This window comes from Babylonia areolata, chromosome 19, assembly GCF_041734735.1.
Source record: "Babylonia areolata isolate BAREFJ2019XMU chromosome 19, ASM4173473v1, whole genome shotgun sequence".
Classification (NCBI taxonomy): domain Eukaryota; kingdom Metazoa; phylum Mollusca; class Gastropoda; order Neogastropoda; family Buccinidae; genus Babylonia; species Babylonia areolata.
The window spans coordinates 37727552-37745676 of record NC_134894.1 but is presented as its reverse complement, the minus strand read 5'-3'; the positions used below and the strand labels follow the sequence as shown (position 1 = coordinate 37745676).

The 18125-nt window shown below is 41.3% G+C and overlaps 1 protein-coding gene across 10 annotated transcripts in view; it reads left to right on the top strand.

Moving 5' to 3' along the window:
• Nucleotides 1-225: 225 nt before the first annotated feature.
• LOC143293673 (dnaJ homolog subfamily B member 6-B-like) overlaps nt 226-18125 on the top strand; it is a 38126-nt gene continuing 20226 nt past the window's right edge. For 6 of the 10 annotated variants that reach the window (XM_076604825.1, XM_076604823.1, XM_076604822.1 and 3 more), the window contains exon 1: nt 226-290. The gene's annotated coding sequence lies outside the window, so the exon portion shown is untranslated. Of the gene's footprint in view, nt 291-484; nt 618-4295; nt 4315-9418; nt 10208-18125 lie in introns of those variants that run through there. The other 4 variants (XM_076604818.1, XM_076604820.1, XM_076604817.1 and 1 more) reach the window with 4 other exon arrangements.

The window sequence follows — 18125 nt, the reverse complement described above, 5'->3', positions numbered from 1 at the left end:
GACTGGGAACATATCTGTTTTTGGATCCTCCATTGCTTATGATGGATCCCAGGTAAGTGAACTGTTCAACAGTTCATAGCTTCACTGAATGGACAGTGATGTCAACAGTGATGGTGATGTCGTGCATGGCTGGCGGCCATCAACTTGTTTTTCTCGGAGCTGGTTTCCATTATTTCGTCGATGTTTCACGCGAGATCGTGAGTTTCCGGAAAAGTTCCGGTTCGTGTTTCTGTGTCGAATCAAGTTGTCCCAGACAGTAAAACGACTTGGAGACCAAGCATATGAACACTGTAAGTTATGTTTGTATACAAGATTTTTTTACAGTTAATTTTGTTCGTTCCAGTGCGTGTTGGTATTTGCTTTGTATTCCGGATAATACTTGGGATTTTATGACGTTGTGTCTCATGTTATTTTCATCCTAGGCAGACAACCGCTATAAATGGAAGTTAAAAATAACGCTGTCTAATCTGACTTGTAGAAATTCGTGGAAATTTCCAGCTTGTCTGTTGTTTCAACCGCTGATTCAAAATAACGACAGCTACCATTCAAGACGTTTGAGTATTGTTATACAATTTTGAGTTTTCACGATAAAATCATCTGTATCTTTGGTTTGAAAGGTGAGGATCAGTCATCTGTAAGTTAACGATTTCCTTCGCAGTTTTTGCAACAGGCTTAGCAAACCAGTGAAACCACTTGCAGGTTTTTGTTTACATGGGATTCGTAGAGTGAAAGCAATAAGATTGGAACCATGTACATGTAGTGATCTAGTTTATAACTATTATTGCTGAACTCTAGAAAATTCTGGATCAAGATAACTAATCGGTATAACATGGATTGGAGTGATATGAACTGTGATTGCCACCCATAATGATCTGAACCAGTGAATGTTCAGGATTTCACATTCAAGTAAACATTAAATGAAAGGGTTCTTGCAGCTCTGAGGCAAACTTTAGAAAATTATACAAAAGAAGTATAAGAATTTGACAATAAAATCACTTCCCATAATTAAAAGTCACATAAAAACATTTTGCTTCAAAAATATAATTCACATTAAACAACAGTCATATGAATGTGTGTGTGTGTGTGTGTGTGTGTGTGTGTGTTTAGAAGTGGAGAAATCTAATTTGGTCACAAAAAGTATTGAAGATCTCACAACTCAATTCCTGAAGGGATAGATGTCTTCTGTAAGACTACATATTATCTGTTTTCATTAAACTTTTTCTTTAAGTTTAACAGACGTTCTGGACTGTGATCATTGAGAAGAAAATCAGACAGCATATTTTGTTTGAGTCAGTCAGTGTCAACTCTCACTTTGTAAGTTTATTGTTGCTTTTCATGCCATCTGACCTTGTGTCTAACTTTTTAAACATATTTTTGTGATAATGACACCAGCACAAAGTATCTGTATTTTCATTATACATATTATACATTTAATTTTTCAACAGTTTTATGAAGTTATGTTTCAAAATGTGTTAGATTTGTGATAGCCCTCTCTATCCATTTTCTATAGTCTGTCTCATTTTCCTAATCTGAGGCGATCACAGATTTCTTGGAATGTGGTGGTTGGAAAAGATGCTGATCATGAACATGACAGAGAGTTACTTGGGAATAAGTGTGATTGATTTTTACAAAATAAGCAATTCAAGTTGTTAATGTTATCGCTTAAACTACTAAAGAAAAAAAAAGCACCAAGTGTTTGCAAAATTTAGTTCTAATCAACATGGATACTGGATCTGATGTGAGGTCCTCACTGATTGGCTGGTTAATGAACCAGCAGAGAAAATGTTAAAATCTTAACATAATTCATGCAAGTATTTTGGTAACGCAAGACACATCTTGTTGAATGCTGTGCAGATTTGTGTAACATTTCCTTATGACCCCAGGTATTGTTTCAAAAGCACAATATGTCATTGTAAGGTATTGTAAATTCACTGACTGATGAATATTTACAGTAAGTAAATATGTAATCTTAAATCGTTTGCTTTATCATTGCTCTGTGCTTGAATCATGTATGTACTTTTAGACAAGGAGTAATCCCCCACCACCCCCCTCCCCAAAAAAGAAGTCTCTAGCCATGCAATACTAGAAATAGACTATCCCTTTTAGAGCAAAGTGTGTGGTTTTTCCCCATGATATTGCCATGAAAAAAAAAGAAAACTGAAAAGGGTTTCATCTAGTAGCCATTGTCATATTTTAAATATGATTCTGAGGACATTCCTGCTATTTTTTACATTTCACAGTAATAACTGATAAGCTGAAATCTGTGCTGTTCACTTTCACATTTGTATGTGCGGTGTGTGTGTGTGTATGTGTATGTGTGTGTGTGTGTGGTGAGAGAGAGAGAGGGGGAGTGAGAGAGATGCATCAGAATACTAGTAAATTATTTCTGACATTCCTGTTGTAAGTCTGCTGAATCCTGGGTTACTGCTTATTGTAGGCAATGCTGCAGGTGTTGCTGCGTTTACTTTAGGGATAAAAAGAAAAGATAGGAAATGAGGGGGATAGACTCTTATGCATGATGTTTTGTTTGTTTCATCACTATAATCAGTGGTTTGCAAGCGTGGAGTGACGGAACAGTTTTGTCAAAGAGGAGTGTGAGATGAACTTGTTCTGTTCTGTTTTGCAGGAATAGCATTAATGCTTTTAGTTTTATCACATTTTTTGGTGACTTAAAATCATTAGACTAGTGTTTGATTGCATGCTCTTGACAGTGAGCATGCAGCATGCACGGACATGTCTCATTTGTCATCTTCTTTCCACAAGGATAGGAGTGGGCAGGGAACCCATGATAAAAAGACTTGGAGTAATGTGTAGACTTCTTTGCACAAACTTTACATGATTGCTTGAGCATTTTTTTTAATGAGCTGAATTGAATCATTCATAACACAGCAGACATGTGCAGGAGCCCTTTACGGTTTTATCAGTCAATCTGCATGAGAGGAATATCAGCGTATCCGGAAGGTCGCATAATTTTCATGCGAGACCCAGTTACACTAACTTACAGGTTGTATTCTACTAGTATCAGAAGTATGTCTTCTGGTTGGAAGTTCAGGCAACAGTTTGCAAGAATAAATGGATCCCAGTGTACCATGATCCAGTTTATGGCCTGGAAATGGCTGGAAGAGGACTTTTCATTCCACTGGCAACAGTCCAGAAGAAATTGGAGGCCAGGTAGAAGACCACCCCTTTGTGTAGTCAATAAAACCTCTTGCCGGTCTGAAGGTTACAGTCCTGTTGGAATGTGACAGGTGTTTCTGTTTGATTTATCCCTTGTGGACAGGCGTGGACAGTAATATCGGTCAAAAGCTGTTGATAGATTCCCTTAGGGAAAGGTTGGGTGGGAGACGCTTTGTTATCAGAGAACTGGTCATGGCCAAAGTGAAGAGAGAGGAAGTTGGGACAGTCTGCTTGTGTGTGGATGTGACAGATTTTAACCTTGAACTATTAGTACTGTGTATCATTCTGTTATGTACTATGTAGTTTTGGTTTTTTAACTTTTTTTTCCCCAGCCTTGACTTTTGTTTTTGTTTTTGTTTGTTTGTTTCTTTCTTTTGTGGTTGCCTGGATTTGGAAACGACATTGATAAAATCGGGCTTGTAAAGTCCAGATTTTCCTCATGTAGGAGAGAGAGCCACGACTTAAGAGGCTTGACAAATTGTTTAAAATTGTATTTCGAGGTTTGGGGTTTTGAGTTTTTTTGGTGAGGGTATTTGTTTTATTCCTTTTACTCAGAAGGGTAATGTTATTCACAGTTGGTATTACATTTGCTTTATGGCATCATTCAGCACACTTCCTACTTAAGTACTTTGTATGTATATGATATAATTTTATATGTGTTGTGTTGTGTGTGTGTGTGTGTGTGTGTGTGTGTGTGTGTGTGTGCAGTCAATTGAAAAATTAGCCCCACAAAAAGTACTTGATTTCAGACTGGCCCAGTATTCTGTCCAAGGTACTCCCACTGCATTATTCCTATGAATAATCAATATGTTTTATTTGTGTCAGTTTTATTTGTTTTAGGGTTCGTTGTCAAAGCTTAGTATTTTGATTTTAGTGAAACATTGAGATGGAAGAGGGATTGAAATATCTAAATCAGGTGTCTGTAGAATGGGTGGAGTAGCCGAGTGGTTAAAGTGTTGGACTTTCAATCTGAGAGTCCTGTGTTCGAATCTTGATAACAACGCCTTGTGGGTAAAGGGTGGATATTTTTCCTATCTCCCAGGTCAACATATTGCAGACCTGCTAGTGCCTGAACTCCCTTTGTGTGTATACACACGCAGAAAATGAAATACGCACAGTAAAGATCCTGTAATCCGGGTCAGTGTTCAGTTTGTTATGGAGACATGAAAATACCCAGTATGCATCAACCCTGACAGAATCATCGGCAAGTCGATGTTGGTCATGTAATGGAAAGAAGAAGAGTCCTTTCTCAGCCACTCACTCTGTGTCTTGCTGACTCTGTGCTTGCCTCAGTTAGCATGTCTCTAAAATAAAATAAAAAACGTTCTTTTGTGTGTGAATGTGTGAACTGATATGCATCATGTCTTCTCATCAGGACAACTGTATTCCATTTTCTTTCCACAAACTAGCCTTTCAAACAATATGTTGTTGTCACTTTTTTTTTCCATTTTTCAAATTTTAACAAAGAACGTATAACAACAGGTAAACACGAAAACAAATGCGCCACTCTTAATGCTGATTATAAGATTAGCAGTGTCTCGTGATCATGATCGTGATGACTTTACTAATAGAAGAACTGAGAAGATGAACAAGATGACTGTGTTGTGGATTTTTAGACTGCACATTTCAGGAGTGAGTTCTATAGTTTGAGTGCACCTGTATCTTCTCCCATCACCCTCTTGCCTCCAGCCCTGCCCATCACCAGTTGTTCCTACTATTCAGTGGGAAAGAAACATCATTCATTCATTGTCAGTATGGAATGTGGGCCGCCTGACATAACTAGGAGTAACTGGCTTCAAGGGGAGTGGGGGGATGGGGGGGGGGGGGGGAGGAAGTTTGTAGTCACTGGACCATGGAAGAGATGGTGGTGGGGGTGAACAGAAGTGGGTGAGGGAGATTGAAACTGAAAGCCCAAAGCCGATCTCACAGTTGGCAAACTGAGCTTCTTTTGATCTACTGACAGTGAGAAAGCCTGAGACTGTAACCTAACAAGCTGACTGGCAACCTCTCTGCCTTCAAAGTGTCGGCTGCTGTTGGACAACAGTGTCACTCAGTTGTGTGTACAATTCACTGACTGCATTTGTGTGTGAGAAACCCCCATAGGTTCTTCTTCTCTGTGTGTGCAAGCCTGTTTGAGTGTGTATATGTGTGTGTGTGTGCGCGTGCGCGTGCACGCGCGTGCACTTGCATGTGTGCAAAAGTGGAGAAAGTAGTGGAAATAGAGAAAGAGAAACAAGCAATGTGACATGCTACGTTTTGGCTGGGAGACAGTTATTTTGTTTTAAAACTTCTGTGTGTTCTGTTACTGCAAGTGAAAACTTTTTTTTTTTTGGTGGATAACCACTTAAGTTTAAAGTGTCTTCTGCCTGTCTCCATGTCATCTTGGTTTTTTGTTTTGTTTTGTTTTTATTTGTCTTTCATAAGTGATAAGCATTTTGTTTCTGGAAGAAAATCATAAACTGGTGTTGAAGAAGAAAAAAAAAATTATTAGAAAAACTATGTTGTGTGTGTGTGTGTGTGTGAACGTTCAATGCACCAATACTGATAAAATGAAATCAAAACGTGAAGAACTACACAAGAAGAAAAGACAGTTTAGATGAAATTAGAGACAGTTTACTTTGTTGCCTCTCACATTACTTTGAATGATGTTGGGTTTTTTGGACTAATTCTGCAGCTTGCCTGTGAGGCAGAAATCTGGCACCCATCACCTGTCTTCCATCTGTTATGTCTCTTTGTGTGATTCATCTCCCAGGAGTTTTTTTTTTGAAGAGCTTTGCCAGTAAAATGTTCGTTAAGAGTTGGTCGCCAAACCTCAGAGCACTTAGGGTGTGTGCATCCTGTGTGTGCACATGCTCAAAATTTCTGTTTCCTTGTTTTTGTTTTCAGACTTCCCTAAAGTGTGTGTGTGTGTGTGCGCGCGCGTGCGTGAGCGCGCACTGTTACAGTCTGATCCTCTTTGATTTTCTCAGTTTCTTTATTGTGTTGGATCTCATTTTGTTCCTGAGACTAACATCTGAGTATGTCACAGGGTTTGACAGTGAGTGCATACTTGTGTGCATGCACATTGTGTGTGTGTGTGTGTGTGTGTGTGTGTGTGTGTGAGAGAGAGAGAGAGAGAGAGAGAGTGCTGCTTAACTCATTCTGTTTCAGATTTTCTGGATCATTCTCCCAGCATCCTTGTCTTTGTCAGTCTCTCTGCTTGTTCCCCTTTCTTTCTCTCTTTCTGCCTTCCTTTCTTTCTTTCCTCTCTCTCTCTCTCTCATGCTTTCCCTCTCATTAAGTCTGTTATTTTGTGAGTGATCTCAAAGCCCATTGGCCATGGGGGGGGGGGGGGGGGGGGGGGGAGGATGTTACTCAACATGTTAATTCCCACTCAACAGGTAATTCTGCTATCAACCCATGTGTCAATCATGGAGGTAGACCAGGTGTCGGTGACAACATGGAACTCAAGTAGACTGGCATAGTGTCAGCTGTGTGCGGTTTTAGTGGCTGTGTCAGTGTGTGACATACCATGGCAAGCTCTTTCAGTGGTGCGCCAGGGAAAGCAGTGTGCAGTCATAGTGGTATGTGTATATAATGATATATAATGTGTCCCTAACAGGTGCTGTTGGCCTTAGTGGAAAAACGGAAAAGGGTTTATTTGGATTCATAGCCCTGGTAGTATGGTTGACTTGCCTCAAGGTATTTGCAGATCTTTGTAAGTTCAGGTGTTAACTTTTTTTTTTCCCTATCAATCCATATCATAAGGCTGTTTCCTTCTGACCAATTCATTTATTATAGTGTGTGTGTGTGTGTGTGTGTTTATGCATGCATGTGTATGTGACTATGCATTTGAGTTTGTTGTAATGTCTGTGACTAACTGCATCATGCTGAAAATGTACATCATTCATAGAAGTCAAGTGTTTGAGGCTGATTTCAGAATTGCCCAGCAGGTGGTCCAAATAGGAGGGATGGAGGGTTAAAAACTTAAAGACAGCAGACATGTTTTAACTCACCAAACACTGCCTGCACTCACTTCTATCTGCGTGTTTAATTAAGGGGGCCCAGAGAAGGTGACTAGAAGTTGGGGAGGGGGAGGGATGGGCAGGACAAAAATAGCTCAGACTAATGTGTCACCACGGGATCACTGTTTGATGTGGTGTGAGCATGGGGAATGACGCATGTTCCAGACCCTCACTGTTTTAACTGGATAAACTGGAGCGGTGTAAACATGCACAGCTTTGCCTTTACCACTTGCCTCACCCCTTACAAAATGATGTGTGGCTGTCTGAAGCTGATGCTGGCAAGTGTGAATGTGAATCATGATTATTGGAGATGTGAAAAAGGTTTTAGAAATACCTTGATTTGGTGTATGATGAAATATTACCTGGATTCAGTGTCACATCATATTCTCCTGACTGGGTATGTGTGTTTTGAGATATTTTTATCAGAAGGTAATTTGTGAAATATAGGCTTATGTTTGTTTTCTTTTTGCTTTACTTCTTTGCTAAATATGATATTTGAAAATTTTCATGATCTTAAACTGAAGACATTTTTTTTTACTTAGAGTTCTTCAAGAATGAGTATATTCAGAGAGAAAAAAACCCCATCCCACTCATAAGTCTGCAAATGGACATTGTAACTGTACTTTAAGAGCATGAATGTGAGTCATGATTATTGGAGATAATGAATTCCATTCATAAGTCTCTGTAAATGGACATGGTAATTGCTGCCTATGAACGCAGAGGATTTCTTAGTGTTTTGGACAGATCACCCTCCTTCACTAGAATGTAAACTTTAGTGTGTCAAATCACTGCTTTCTGTGTGTGTAGAACTTGCATTTTTGACAGCCAATTATTGGTGTCCATGGAAAGACAAGACATCTGACCGGCATTGGCAGCAGACATGGTGAAATGAATCACAGTTAATTATTTTCATTTTCAGAACTTTTTACCTACTGTAGTATGTACCCACACCAGTTCTTCAAGTTACATATGTATTTTTAAAATCAATTTTCAGAATGGGTGAATATTTAGCTGCTTTTTTTTTTGGGGGGGGGGGGGGTAATGAATAAAACATGTATACAAATATTTCAGATTAGAAAATAAGAAAAGAAAGACTGTTGAGATAGGGACATGGAACCACATTGAGCACTGACATTCGTGGAACTGCAAGGGACATCACTAGAAGAACATGTGTATAGCCGTTGGCTTTGGAGAAGGATCAGTCTGTGTACTTGCAGCCAGCAGCAAGCAGCCACTGAGTCATCACATCAGGCATCCTTCGCACTCCCGTTCTGCGCTTAATATAGCAGCGCCATTCCTCACGCATGGGGGGATGGCAGTGGTGTACGTGGGTAGGTAGGTGGGAAGAGATGGCAATGAGGGTGAAATTTCTGTTGTGCCACCTTCTGGCTTTCTCAGTTAGCTGTGAGGCTCTCGAAACACCTGGCAGCGCGAGAGTCTGGCATCTGGTAACTGTCCTTCCTCCCCCATCCCTCCTCCTTAGTAACCTCTCTCTTTACTGCCTCTCGCCTGTCTCAACTTCTTCCTGCCCAGCTGGTGATATACAATGTCGTAGGTTCCCTTTCCGCCACCTCGCCCATTACATCTCGCCCCCCATAACCAGCCTTTTTTCTTCTCTTCTCCCTCCCCTCCCCGTTCGCCCCATACACTGCCCCCACCCCACCCCCTCGCCCCCGCCCCCTGCCCCCCTCCCTTGTACACTCGCCCTGAGTACGTGATCGTCCATCGGCCTCCAACAGTAGGTGTTCGGAACAGACACACACACACACACACACACACACACACACACACACACACATATATATATATATATATAAATATATCTTTATCTTTCCAAAGCTCAGCCAGATGTGAAGAGGGGAAGGGTAATGTCTGATTTAAATATAATGTATACTAGATCGATGACCACTGAGATTATAATGTTTACATACATGTATGTCAATGGGAACGACATGCAGCGTACGCGCGTTTGAGCGTGTACAGCGATAAAGATGTCGATATATATATATATATATATATATATATATACGCTCTGTGTGTGTGTGTGTTTACGCAATTGCGCTTGTTTACGCATGTGCGCGAACGCATGCTGGGGTCGGATGTTCGCAAAGAGATAAGAGAGAAGCGGACGCCGACTGGGGGTGTGGGGGGAGGAGTTCCGTCAATGACAAGAAACGTGAGCGAGACGGATGGAGAGGCGTGGTCATGGATAGATTTGAAGACAGTGAAAGATGAAAGCCGAAGGAAACTGGCAACAAAACAGCTCTTTGCAGGCTCTCTCTTGAACGCCTGGGGTCAGAGTTACAGTTTAGTGGAGAGTGGCGCTATGCTTGTGGCGCCGGCGCACCGCACGTGCCTGTGTCTATATCTGCTACAACGCTGGGTGGCTGTAATAGTGCAGCGGTGGAAAAAGAAAGTCTGGGAATCAGGCCCCACAACGTACCTTCTCCTCCTCCCTCGCTCCCACACTTTCCTTTCCTATCCTCCACCACCCTCCTCTCTCTCACTCTCCCTCACCTGACAGTCACTTCTGTTCTTCCCCTTTCTCCCGTTCGCTCACTCTCCTCATCTGTTCCTCCATCCCTGCATGTTTGAGTCGCTCCCCTCTAACCACCCCTTGTTGTGCATAGATGTGTTGGAGTTTTCGTTATTCTTGCACCTGCAAGATATATTATTGACCACTCAGGGAGTAGGCCTCCTGGGACAGTTGGATCAGTCATCCCGTTGTGTGGGAGAAGTGGATCATTCATCCTGTGGTGTGTGTGTGTGTGTGTGTGTTCAGTTGGCAGCAAATGACCAGCTGCTAGGACGAGATTGGTGGGGTAGTGACTTGACCTGCATTGCCCTGGCTTCATCTCTCGTGCGTGTAAGGCGGTGGTGCCTTGTGCGATCTGTGATATCTATTGATAATCTTCAGCAGGGTGGTGGATTCATTCTTATTCTTCCTGAAGCTGGTGGTGGTGGTTTTTTTCGGTTCCTGTGTGGGGGCGGTGTTTTCTCGGTGAGGTAGGACACATTCCAAAAACGTGAGTGTGGTGGGTGCTTGGCACTGCATGCTCCCTTGTTGTTGTGCTGTTTGTTTTTGGTCTGTTTTGATTTTATGGTTTGATCCATTTCTGTTGTTTACGTTTCTGTAAACATGCATATTGCATACATCACACTACTGTTTTGTTTATACAAATCAAAGGATTGATAACAGGAGGGGTAGGGGGGAGATTATGGTTACAGGGAACTATGTTTATGGGTTGTATCAAAAGTGTGTGTGTGTGTGGAGAAAGAGAGAGACACTGATGCTGACATATTTTATTGTCCATTTAGCGGTTATGCCCGGAGAACAAGGGGGTAATAATTTCATTCAACAATAATGTCAGCAGAGCTCAAACTCTTAGACATTACATGAGCTGGCATGCCCACTCGCACATGCTCAGTGCATACACACACACACACACACACACACACACACACACACACACTGCTAAATATAGACTAGATCATCTTGAGATTAACTAATACTGTGTTCAGAAATGTTTTTTCTAATACGCATTGCTTCTGCAATGTATTTAGCAAGATTTACACTATCGCTTTTGTTGTTGCTCGACAATAAATTAGAAACATTATTTGCACCAGGGTGGTACATGTAATTAGTTAATGCATTACAAAGCTTACGTTCATCTGTATAAGCAACACAGTGGAATAAAGGAAGTGGTCTTCATTTTCATTGTCGTTTTTGCATGATGGGCAGATAGGAGACACACACACACACACACAGAGAGAGAGAGAGAGAGAGAGAGAGAGAGAGAGATCTTTCATTGTTGATGTACTCGCTAACTCGGTGATAGTCTTTATGACATTGAACAATGTGTTGGGAAAATTGTATGTATGAGTTGGAGGAAGTTTATGCCATGGATGTACCAGTTACTTAAAAAAAACACACAAAAAAACTGACTTTCTGGGGAACTGAAATGAAGAGTAATTGTTGTACAGAACTTGAAGTGATAATGTGAACTCAGTGACTGTGCATGCATTGGGCGGCTGTGTGTGTGTGTGTGTGTTTGTGTGTGTGTGTGTGTGTGTGCTTGAAATTCTTGAATACTATAAAAGTATAAAGCATTCTTTTTGAAAGGAGGTGGCAGGGAGAGGGGAATGTGCATTCCACTGTTGTAGTGGGTGGATTCCATGCACTGGAATGCGTCTCCGTTATACATGATGTACATGATTTCTGATTTACTTCTGCATAACATGACCACTGGTAATGAGGTTGGTGTAAAACCTGGCCTGCTGTCTTGGAGAAAAGCTGTTGATAACAACTCTGTAACACCAGCTGTGTACTATCTGTATGCACATAACGTGGCATGGAAGGTGTTCAAACTCCTCATTGGGTGGGACAGGTTTTCAACGTTGCTGACTTGAATCGTTCATGACGTGAACAGAACTGGATAGAAATTTGTATAGCTTGATCATTTCTTTAAAAAGAATTTCTCTTGTATGGTTTCCTCTTCTACTTTCCTGCTTCACCCTGGCAAATGATTTCAGGCCAAATGCGCAGTATGTATGGGGTGGGTGTGGAGTTGTTGAATTGAATCCAGTGGAAGTTGTGAGCATTGTGAGTCAGTCACATGCATCACTTCATGTAAATTCATTTGCATCACTTCATGTAGATTTTTTCAGTGAACTTTCCTTTTATTGTTAAAAAAAAAAAAAAAAGAAAGAAAGAAAGAAAAAGTACATAGATTAGGGTTAGCCCCACCCATTAAAAGAGACAGTTGCATGTAAAAAAAAAAAAAAAAAAAAGTTAAAAAAAAAAAATACATAGTACATTCAGAAAAGAAAAAGATTTCAGTAAACTTTCCCATGAATTTAAACTTAAGAAAAAGACAAAAACAACAAAAATTCATGTCTAGATCAAGAAAAGTAACAAATACAATCTCTGTATCTCTATCTCTCTCTCTCTCTCTCTCTCTCTCACACACACACACACACACACACACACACACACACACACACACACAGAGGGAACAGAATGATATGTATCAAAACTTATAAAACACATACACACACATGAACACACACACACACACACACACACACACACACACACACACACACACACACACACACACACACACACACACACACACACACACACAAAGAGGAAAGCAGTCTCATCAACAGGTCTGCAACAAAGGATAGGTGTAATTCAGCCAATGTGTGGCATCACCTGGGAAAACCCCTTTCCTCTGAGTCAGGCAGTACAGTAACTGTGTTGCTCTTGAATCAGTATTGTTGAGTGTTGCAGAATGGAAATGACTGTGAGCTGAGTTAGATTTGTTTGGCATGGCCCACATGTGAACATGAAGCATTTCTTTGGGGAGGGGATGGGGGGGTGGGGGGGGGGCGGGGTGTGTGTGTGTGCTGGGGCAGGGGGGTTGGGTGGGGGGGTGCTGGGGGGGGGTCATTATATGCACAGTCACAAGTAGGGTCGGGCATATCTTCTTAGGGTCAAGGAAGTATATTGTTTTCAATCAATTGGAGCAATGGTATTGTTGTATGCTCTGTGTGTGTGCGCATGTTTGCAAGCATTGATTGTACAATGTATGTATTGCTTCATGTGTGTGCGTGCATGCATGTGTGTGTGTGCGCGCGTGCACATGTGTGTGTGTGTGTGTGTTCATTGTTCTCATCTTCCTTTTTTCTTTTTTTGTTTGTAGGATAGTGGCATTTATTGTAATTTACGCTTATTTTGAAATTTATACATACATGGAGATTTGTTAATTTTGTGATACTTAATGAATAAGGTATTGTTCATTTATTTACAAACATTGTTTTTTTTATTGTGTATGTCCATTGTGACAAGGGTCTGGTTGTTTCAGAATAAATGGAGACCAGAAAATAGAGTGGCTTGGCATTTGACCTAGACTTAATAAAACTTGGGAATTGTCATGCTTTTACAGGGCCTCCTTTCCCCCTACTTCTCCTCCCCTCAACCCCAGACTCCTCAGTTTATCTGAAAGTGTAATGCAAGCTTTACAAAGGTGTGTGTGTGTGAGTGTTTGTGTGTGTATGTGTGTTTGTGTGTGTGTGTGTGTGTGTGTGTCTGCGCGCATGTGTGTGTGTGTGTGTGTGTGTGTGTGTGCGTGCGTGCAGGCTGAGGAGTTTGTGACTCAGACTCAGAGAAGTTAAAAGGGTAAGGAAGCTTAAGCAGGAGGACCAGACATTGCTCAGGCACTGGGATGGGAGAAAGATTTGATTGTTTACAGCAAAAGAATTTTCAATCTGATAGCAGCAGCGGCAGAGCAGGGTGGGCAAAAATAGCATCATTACTCCTTGCCTGTGCTCTCTTTGGCTCTTGACTGATACTGCTGCTGCTGTTGGTGCTGGTGCTGCTGTTGCTCAGTCAGAGAGAATTCCTGCAGTGCACAGGGTACAACCCGGCACAGTGTTTCTGTTGTACACATCCACGCACTCCCATGAAGATGTGAGCTCACACTGCTTCGTCTATCATGTTTTTACCTCAAGAGTAGAGTTTATGCTGGCTTTACATGTTCTTGATATGATACCAGAAGTGTAGAAATATTTTTTAAAGTTGATAAACTAGCAGCAGTGGGGTTTTTAGCTGGGGGTGGTGGGGGAGGGGGGGGGGGTGTGAGTGCAAGATAAATTGTAAACAGGAAAGTCTGGCTTGAGTTGGCATTGGACTGCTGTTTAAATTGGACTGTTGGGTTCTTTCTTCCACCCAGACCCCCTTACCCCCAACTGAGCTATTATAATTTTTGGTCCAGTTGTGGCCACACTCCCTAATTTAGGTACCGGTGAGGGTGAAACTTTGAGAAGAGGGGAGAGAGAGTAGTTGTGGAAGGGGGAGGGAAGGGAAAGGGAGATGAGCAAGGGGTTGGGTGGATGGGGGTGGAACAGGTGTGCCAGTGCTGAGGTGCTGGATTCAGTTCCAGAATTTGCTCAGCTGCAGCTTCCTCTGGGGGAGAACTCCATGGAACTCTAGAAGTAGCATGGTAGATGTGCATTTGTGGTGTGTCTCATCTTGGGTTGACTGACAGTCTGTCTGATCTTTCTTCTGTCTGGCTGTCGGTTGCCTTCTTACCTGTTGGTCTTTTAACCTTTTTCTATGTGGGTGAGATAGAAGTTGTATGTGTGTGTGCATGCGCGCGTGTGTGTTTGTGTGTGGTGTATGAGTGTGTGTGTGTGTGTAGGTGGGTGGGTTTTGTGATGTGTGTGTGTGTGTGTTTTCCCTCCACTAAGCTTCTGTGTGTGTGTGGTGTGATGTGTGAATGGTTTGAATGTGGTTCAGGGTTGTATCATGCATGTGTGGGTTGTGAGTGAACATTGTGAGTGTGTGTGTGCGCATGCGCGGAGGCATTTCTACTCTTCTGTTTGGGTAGGTTTTCTGTTTACTGGCATTTGAATAATATATCGTACTTCAGAGGAACTGTCTCGTAAAAGGACATGACCATGGCATCTGAAAATTTCTGTTGTCTTCAAAATGTTTGGGTTGTGACTCTGATTTCCAGATTAATGCTTCTCGCATGTTCAAGAATCTTTGATTTTCTTCTGTGTGTGTGTGTGTGTGTGTGTGTGTGTGTGTGTGTGTTAAAGATCTTGTTAGTGTTATTCATGTTGACGTTTGGTAGCCATTTTATATACCAAGCAGGAAGTTCTGTTACAAACCCCAACGTGAATGTGCGCAATGAAGAATTGTACTGTAAACATTATTCTGAAATATTATCTGGTAATTCATGTCAACACCTGGTGGGCTGTTGAAACGTGACCGTGCCTAGCATGCAGTCACCTTGTAAACTGATCATGTACATATCAAAATCAATAAACAGCAGGGTGAAAACATTATATTATTAAATGTGTAAACCTAAAAGCTCGCTGAGGGAAAAGGAGCAAATGGGGGAGTTGCATCTTTTGGGGAGAGATAAGGGAGAGATAAGGGGCACAGAGATAAGTTGTTTGTCTCTCAAATGGGACCTTTCTGTTGTAAACGTCGATAAAGGTGAAGGTTGTCAGTGGTGTGGATACCGCTGAACCTCTCTGTCGGTTGTTTTTACACTGCAGGCTTGAATTATGGATCAGCTTTTGGGGATTCGGGAGGTCCAGCATCAATGTTGCATGGCTTACTTCCTATTCTTCTGGGTCTGCTCGTGTCACTCTGAGTGCCTTCACTTTGTTTTCTCTCTCTGCTGTCTGCGGGTCATTTGTACAATTGAATTTGTGGTAAACTGCGTCTTTTAGTTTAATGCTTAGATTTCATGTGTGTCTGCGTGTGTGACTGTGTGTAATTATTGTTGTTTGTGTATGTAATCTGTGTTGCGCTTCAGTTCTTCTCAACTTGTGCGTTAAGTTCTGTCCATTTACCATTGGCTGAAAAATTGTTCTTTCAGTTTCAGAACCAGGTAGATTATAGCGAAGTTTTCTTTCCCAAAATTGTGGAATGTGCTGTTGTTTTCTTTCTTGCTTCTTGTCTTCTCACTCAAAAGTCTTGTTTTCGAAAATGCATACTTAATGTCATCATCGAGAGACAAAAAATATGTATAATCATATAATGTGGTTTACTTGAAATCTGTACTTTTGCTGGCCCCTGTGTGTGTGTGTGTGTGTGTGTGTGTGTGTGTGTGTGTGAATACAGCAGAATTCATTTTTCATACAACTTAAGAGTAATGGCAGTGTCATTTTTCCATCATTGAACAAATAATGCAAGCAATTCACTCGTTTTAGTGCTCTTTGCTATAATAAATAAGGAAGTGTGTTTCATGGAGCACATTTCAGTGTTTGAAGTGTTTTGTTGTTGTTTCCTGTGTGCTCTTCCTGTCTCTTCATGCTGCTTTATTTTCTTGTTATACTGATGAAGGTTTACTCTGATTTTTTTCTGAGAAAAATCTAAAAAAAACAAAAAAACAAAACAAAAACAAAAAACCTCTCATTCTCTCTCTCTGTGTGCCTGTCTGTCTCTTTCTTTCTCTCTCTCTTGCTATGTGTGTACATACATATTTATAGATATGTGTGTGTGTGTGTGTGTGTGTGTGTAGTGTGTGTGTGTGTGTGTGTGAAGGGGGAAGGGGGGTGGGGTGGGGGGGGGGGCGTAGCTAGTGTCAATTCCAGAAATACAATTTCAAATTAAAGCAGAATATTGGATATTCTAATCCTGTTGTTGGGGGTGGAAATAACCCCTCCCAAAGTAACCTTTTTTTGGGGGGGGGGGGGGGGGGGGGGGGGAATGTTTGGGGCAGTAATTTAACATGCTTTCTTAACTAAAGGCATAACATACTAGGCAGACAAGCCACATCCAACAAGTACTTCCTCTCATGAGACATTCTATCTCATGGTGTATAGATTTGTGTGTGACAGTCACAAAGGGATTTTACCAGCTCTGTGTGCTGAACAATGTACAGCTTTGGTTGGGGATATTCCCAGGCCCAGAGAATAATAGGATGATTACATATGAATCTGCCAGTTTCAAATATGACTTTTATTAGGGAAGGAATTACTCCATTAGGCATTGTTTGAAGAAAAAAAACCCAACTGTTTATTGAATGTGACATAATGGTTGGGAAAGTCCTTTCACATGTGCACATGCAGTTGATGCACACACACATATTTTTTTTCTTATTCTGTCATTTGATAGTTTATATGTGAGGCTGCCAGCCACACAGATAGGAATTGTGCAAGAGATTGGTGTGTATTTGGACACGCTGGAACCATTTCATGACCACTGCATTGCCAGCTCTTGTGGTTTCCATTACTTTTGAACTGGACAACATTTATCAATTTTATGGTATGAGAGCCACGTTTGTGTGGATGTGTGTGTGTGTGTGTGTATGTTACGCTGTGTGTGTATGTGTGTGTATGTAATGTGTGCAAAGTGGCGTGTCAGGATAGGCGTACGGTCATTTCTGCATGCTTTTGTTTGTGTACATGTGTGGGTACACATGTGAATGTATTACACATGTGAATTATTACAATGTTTAGACCAAAGTTTATTGATAGGCATTCAGTGTCGACATTAGGGGATTATTTCTGACCCATTGGACTTTAGTTTCCCATTCATTTTTTGCCTGACATCAGTGTAGTTTGAGATGGTATATTTAATGGATATATATGTCATCAATCTGTTTGAAAATAGCAACCATTTTTTTTGCCTTGCTTGAAGTTGTGTGTTGAAGAAAGTTGGGCAGTGAGGCATACACACACATGCACACTCTATCTCTCTCTCTTGTGTGTGCGTGCAAACACACACACATGCAGACACACACACACACGCGCAAGCGCGCGTGTGCGCATGTGTGCTCTCGCTTGTGTGTACGCGTGCGTGCGTGTGCGCACGCACGCACGCACGCACACACACACACATACCTGCACTGCTGCACACACAGAATACATGCACCTTTACACACAGATACACACATACACACATACTTGCATGCACCCATGCGTTCCTGTTACCTGGACTTGTTTATTTTTAAACCCTCCCTCTGACTTTGTTTGAGCTTGACATTCACAGATCTGTGCAACGGGAACAAATCTCTTGACTGGGTGTCTTAAGAAGTAGGGTTGTGAAAGGTCAAGCTGAAAGTCACCATGGGACAGTGTGTCTGCTATTCACTCAGTGTAGCAGCCGTTTTTCTCCAAGATGTGGATCCAATGTTTGATTCAGATTATATTATTAAAATTGTGGTAAAATATTTGTTTTGCCCTTATGTTTTGCTTTTGGATTACTTACAAAAACAACAACATTAATTTGTACTCTATTGTGTCTTTTTTGTTTTGCTTTGTTTTTTTTGTGTTCCTTTTCAGTTTTCTTTTATTTATTTGTGTATTTATATTTACAGAGATGTTGATTTGACAGACATACAGCTTCAGTATGAATTTAAAGTTATGGGGAAAAAAACGGCCTCCCCCACTCCCATAAAACAAACAAACAAAAAATGA